At 44.3% G+C, this 6,694-nt stretch overlaps 1 pseudogene; it reads right to left on the bottom strand.

Annotated features, from left to right (window-relative positions):
* Window positions 1-218: 218 nt before the first annotated feature.
* Window positions 219-1,195, bottom strand: LOC142578395 (uncharacterized; annotated as a pseudogene).
* Window positions 1,196-6,694: the final 5,499 nt, after the last annotated feature.

Genomic DNA, 6,694 nt, shown 5'->3' with positions numbered 1-6,694 from the left:
TTGTTCTGTCCTCTCGGATGTTCACCACCACTGGGTAGAGACCATCAACATCATCAACCATGTGATTAACTTTCTTCATCGAATCTTCTTCGTCTAGAAGGTTGTGTACGTACTTCTTCCAATTCTCAGCACTCACTTGGTGCATCCCCTTCCTTACCAGCAGCACCACGTCTTGAATCTTTAATGTCCTGTTTTCCCAAGCCACGAAACATTTGGCGTCACCTCATCCGAGCTCTATCGGATTGAGTTGGCAGTGATAGGTTGGAGTCGATTTGATGATAGTCCAGTCGGTATCGGTCTCCGCCCATGTTCATGTTTTGTACGAGCTTCATGAGCTCAGCCTTTATCATGTCTTAGCCATACGCAACACCCTTTGCAGAAAACCAGTCCTGTATTTCCTTTTTGGGGATGATCATTCGCGGCACCTTATCCTGCTTCACGGAGTGACAAGGTGCATTATCTACAACACTTGCAGGTGGCAGAAGAGGCAGCAATTTCTTAGTGAACCATTTTTCGTAGTGGTATCTATTAATCTCCTTATGATAATCGCTTGATCTTTTATTTGCGCGCCACACTATCCCTGCACTTTCAGCAAAGCCATTTTCATTGCCGCAGTGGGTAACAATAAGCCTGCAGCCTTTGCCACCGCGGGTTTGGAGGCCGATCGACACTCCGGATCGACGCACCTTATGCAGGGTATTTACGGCTGCGTCAATCCACACTTTTCTACTCGTGTGGCCGGCGTTGACGCGCGTTTCGTCGGTGTAAAAGCCTGAATACCTTGATGTCGCAACATCGCAATCTGGCGCAGCTAGCGGCCGCGAGACTGCGCCATGCGCGTCGCTTCGATGAGCAGCGCGTTCCGGCACCAGTTCTTGTATCGGAAGCCAAGCTTGATCAACATCCTGTGCAAAGTTGCTGTCGATACGAATTGCAAGTCGCTGTACCCTTCAAAGGGGCGCATCAGCTTGGCGACAACGTAGATCTCGTTTCTCCGAAAAGAGCCGTGCACGACCTTTTGCAGCACCCCCAGGTAAAAGTTGTCCAGTTTCTTCTTGCACTCACGAACTCCTACGCCAGAACGCTTTTTCGGCGCCAACAGGTTGACCACCTTTACTTTCTTCGACACCCACTCGTACAGCGTCGGCTCGCTCACCTTCGGGAGTTGTGCTGTGCTCTTGACCAGAAAATTCATGCTATAGCTACTTCCCCATACTAATTGGCAAGCGATTCTAAGATCTTTAATGTTTCGCCTCTTTCGGCAAACATCGCACTTTAGACAGATGGCGTTCACGAGAAGTGACCGCTACTGTGGTCGTCATGGTTGCTAATGGCTGTGCACTACTGCGCAGGAAGCCTACGCTTCCTCTTCTTTGCGTTTGCTTCCTATGTTCATATAAATGCATGCCAAAAAGCTTTTAGTACTTTCTGAACAATAGCCTCAAATCAGTGCTGAAGCCGTGGATTGATTTCCGGCATATTTGCAGCTTAATAATTCAATGTGCAGGGTTACTATTTCTTCAATGGTCTTGGCGGAAAGTAAACGCCAAATTGCAATACTAAAGCCAAGCAGCTTAAAATTATCACGATGAAGACCTCTCAGTGGGTCTCAAATTCCATCAATACGCACAACAATACCTATTGCTGTGATTAGACCAATGAACAGAACGTGCAATGGGCGCACTATTTGGCGCAGCGCCTGAACACCGCTGCGGCGAGCTTCACAGCTTCTACCCTACCGCAACCACCTTGTCAGATGGAGTATATTTGCTCATTGTTTTTCCTAATTGGAAAAAGAAGCTACCTTGAGAGACCTTGGTTTACCTGCTGAGAGGTTCTAAAACAATGTTACCGAATGGATTGCTCAACTTGCGTTTCCTGGAGTAAAGAACGTTTAGTTATTATTACATTTATTGTACAACGTTTTAATATCGGTACATATATTACAGCAGCGTAAATCACAAAAAGAAATATTTAAATAAATTTAAGTCTGCTCTTTTTAAGGATGGGTAAGGCACAGTAAAGGTTTCCACTATTACCAGAGTCTTCAGTTAAAAGGCTGGCATAGAAAACCGCGATCTAAACAAAGGAGTAACAAACTTCATATTCAACTATGACTTGGGTAAGACCATTCCTTCACAATTGCGGTTACTGCGAAACGCACGCATGAGTTCGTGCTTTAGTGCATGACATCTGAAACGTTAGGGACGCTTTCCATGGGTGCTGCTACAAGTGCACAATCTCTCCCGTCACTACATTATTGCGAAGCATTATATAGGAGGCTCTCAGCAAGGTCATGCAAAGTAATATTCATTTTTTCGGTCCACATTACTAAATTTTTCGCTTTCGACTCCGCCGAAAACCTTCTACGATCTTAAGATGCAACTAATAATGCCTGCATTATCCGAAAAGAAAAAGGATATAGGCTGCTTATATGCGTTATATAGGTTATATATAAGATTCTTTATTGAATTTTTAAATAAAGATCAATTAAGAGTACGAATCTTGGTTTCCTGAGGAGTTTGAAGTAGTAAGCTAATGCAGGTGTTTCGAAAAATTCCAGTTCGTTGTATCTGTGTAGTACGGATTCGCTTGCGTTGAGTAACTGGACCATCAAAAATTTTGAAGTCCTAGGTACCCTGTGCTCATAAAGAAACAAAAGATGAACTCCCCGAAAGCTGAAAACTTACAGAAACGAGCTCTGACTAAGGACTTTATCATATGGGCGCGGATGGTGTTAGATTTGGAGCCAAATATGACTTATGGAAGCATACTATTTTAGATGTGTATATGTTTATCAAGGGCTGGTTTAGACACGCGGAAGCATTTCTTTGTGTGTGTAGAAAGCTTATGCAACCTACCTGGTCGTCCTATCTCGATACCGGAAAAGGACTGATGCGCCTTGCAGAACATGTTCGCATGCGCATTGTCGGCATTGTACGGCGCCATGCGAATATGGTGACTCCTTGAGGGAGGTGTACTGCTCTCTAAATCTGATGTTTAGGCAGCCGCCTCTCTGCCCGATGTATTTCCGTCCACATGTAAACAGAATATATTACACAATGCAAGGAACAAGGGTTACACCGTGTCTCTTAGTAGACTGAGCTTGTTCTTTTCATCCCCTCCTGCACATGCGCTTTGCATGAGCTGGACGAATAGCACCTAGCTTTTCCTTAACAGTCAAAACCACATCAACATTGTAGCGGAAAACTACTTATTTTAGACGATGCGAAAGCCGATGATTATACGGTAACACCACGCTGTTATTTCTGTTACCTACCTTTCTCTTTAGAGCGCATTCCACTCCTACACCTTGATGGCCTTGAGGTACTTCAAGTTGGCTGTTTTAATAACAGCTTCAGATTATCCAGCTTTTCGAAGTATTTAGACCATACCATGCAGCAAAATGCGATGCCAATTTTGACAAGTTAAGCATTAATAGCAATTCAAATATCATATCAAGTTGTTGGAATTTCTGCACTCATCTTTGTCGTCTGGTCTTCACCCGTGTCTTTTTTTGCACCGGCACGCGGCAATAAACGTACTTTATGTTGCGACGCTCAAGGGTCTAGACGTCTCTCTTCTGCCCCGACATTTGAGCCGCCTCAACATGCGACAGCCACAATAAAGTTAATTCCATCCATCTACATCATCTTAGACTCATATAAATGAATCCATTTACGCGATGCTAGTACTAGAGGGGCCCACGCTGTTCTATTCTGTGGTGGTAATGAGGAAATAATTGCTACAGCTTTACTGTTACAAGAGTATTCTGTTTGCATTTAGTCGTGTTTCCGTCCTTTTAGTGTTGATTCTGGTATGGAAACATTGGTCGTAGTGGTGTTCGAATATTCGAAACACTCAAATAGCGAATTCAATAGTGTCCTATTCGACTCGTTGTTTGACTCGATTAATTTCTGCTTTTACTTAACAACGCTTGATAACGTATTTCCTATGAAAAGAAGCTTACTAACTTTCAAGTACTAGGGTTTTAGCGCTGTGATAACGACTCTTCTGTATTCGAAAATCAATCGACATTCAATTCGATACGCTTTAGGCGCTATTCAATTCGTATTCGATTTCGTCTCCAAAATGACTATGCGCACACCCCTAATAGTTTGTGTAGGGCGTGGGGAACATATGTGTCAATGTTTATCGTGCAGTTAAACATTATATACATAAATTTTAGGCGTGAACTTTTTGCTTGGCAGTTTATTGCCATTTGAAATATTTTAAATCAACAGTTGACAACTGTATATTCTCTATTTACAATAAATATGTCTAACCGCCTTCCTCTGTATTCATTTTCCCTTCTTAGCATCTTGTTTAGCATAAGAATACCATAATACCCCATCGACTTACACCTTGCCCCGTCGACACCACTGGGTGCTACGTGTCCAAACTCCTCCGTTCCAGTGGTGGAAGCAGATGCATACCACCTAATATGGACATGTACGGGTTTACAATCGGAACGCTCGCGTCTCCTACTACAAGCCGGCCTCCGCTACAGTGTGGCAACCAGCTATGACCGCTGTATACATGCAACAGATTCCACAAAACACTGGTTCAATTCATACACAAAATAGGCCTCACAGCACAGATATAATACACATATACGCTCCAAGAATTATGCCTCAAGGGCAAGTCTGTACCGCAATAAAAAAAAAGTACTAAAGGCGATAAGGTTTATTTCAGGGGCTGTAATGTCTAGACAGCACTGTAGGTACATATTAAGCCACTTGAAAGCATTTGAGGTGACCTGGCTTCTGTGAAGTCCTTTAGATGTCATATCTTATAATCAATCGGCAAATCTTATGGTACTTACTGAATGATTTGCGGCATCGCTTACTCTGGAGGGGTCGTTAACATGTTTTTTCGTTATTTGAAGCAGCCTACATTTAATAACTTTGAGGTTCATTTGTCGATCATACACCGCAAGAATGTGGCTCCTGAGACATTTTTTATTGTGATCTCGTCTGCTTTTAATTAGACTTCGTGATACCGAATCAAGTTGTCTGCTTAGAGTCCTATATTTCCATTGCCTTTAGTAGGCATGTTGTTAAAGAGTGAAACAAATAGCACAGCAACCAGAAGGCTACATTGTGGGTGGGAGGGGGCGGAGAAGTAGAAGGCCTTGTGTGACATCAGATTGTTTGGAAATTTAAATTCCGGATGCTCAGTGAGGTGGTCACTGATCTAATACACCACTGAACCGTATTGCGTTAGTTAAAGTTTATTAATCAGTTTCTGTGTGTTAGACGATTGACTGCCTTACACCAGTCCGTTAAGGTTAGGTGTATTTGTTTCTGGTTCCTATACTGTGGGCTAAGGCTTCTACTAGTTCAACTTTGCTATGATTTGATTACCTCGACGGAAACTCGTATTGAAAAAATGGCATTATATTTTTAATAACAAAAGCACCGTATACCCCATTACCCGAAAATCCGGCGTCGTCGTCGGCGGCATGACAGAAAGATGTTACCAAAAATGGCCGGCAGTGCGACAAGTAAAAACCCGTAAGAAATGCTCACATTGACGTCAACTTTGTCACGCAGATTCCTGTAAACAAACTCATGTAAATGAAAAAAAAAACATTTTCCACATTTCCGTCAGGATGGAAATCTTACCCTGGCCTCCGTGGTGCGACAAGAGCACTGTTCCCGATTCAACGGTGGCTCCACGGTTATGTCAGAAAAAAATTGCACCTAGTGCGTGCGTCATTTCACACGTCGCGTCACTGCCTCCGGCACTGCTTTACACGTGTCACTTGCTCTCGGAATTTCATCGGTGCTGCGTCTTCTGATATGCACTCTCGACGCCAAATCATGAGTGAATCAATTGAGGAGTGCGTAGTGCGTGCGTCACTGCAAACGTCACGTCGCTGCTTCCCTCGCTTGCGCTTCGGATTTTATCGGTGCTGTGTCTACTGGGATGCATCGGAATCGTCTGCCTCAGTGGCATCTGTGAAACCTGGTCGCCCGCGGAAGCACGCCGCAGAAGACGAAGCAAGAGAACACAAAGAAAAACGCCGTGCTAGTTTACAGCGTACACGACGACATACGGATGAAAACCTAGGCGAAAGCACTTCCCAAAAGCGACTACAATGCTTCCGCATTCGGACACATAAGCAGTCCTATGTGTATCTGCCAAACTTCATGCTTCCTTTTCTTATGTATTTGGTTATGTGAGGAGGAATGATATACGTAAGCAGTTTACACACAGCACAAGCTGTGGTTCTAAGTATTTAATTGGAGTGATAAGCTTTCATTCCTGCTTTGAGTGAGTGAGGGAATAAACTTTTTATTTGGTGCAGCAAAACACGATAAAACGCGCACCCGGCTAATCCCACGACGGGACTGACAGATCTAGTCTGCCGGCCGGATCGCGGGCGCGCTCGACGGCCAGGATTTGGTCCTAAAAGACGGGACTTCGCAGGAGCGCGTCCCACTCTTCCTTGGTGAACTTCAGGCCCAGCGACCCGCACTCCCAGAGCATGTGAGGCAAAGTGGCAACCTCACCACAGGCCACGCAAGATGAATTCGGATAAATCTCGGGATATATGCTATTAAGGGACACCGGATTTGGGCAGGAGTTCGTTTGCAGGAGTCTGAGTGTGACCGACTGCGGCCTGCTAAGCTGTGAGTGAGGCGGCGTGAAAACCCTTCTCTCTAAGTAAAAGAATTTAGTGATTTCG

The sequence above is a fragment of the Dermacentor variabilis genome, chromosome 4 (assembly GCF_050947875.1).
Source record: "Dermacentor variabilis isolate Ectoservices chromosome 4, ASM5094787v1, whole genome shotgun sequence".
NCBI lineage: Eukaryota > Metazoa > Arthropoda > Arachnida > Ixodida > Ixodidae > Dermacentor > Dermacentor variabilis.
This window is presented reverse-complemented; position numbering and strand designations above follow the sequence as displayed.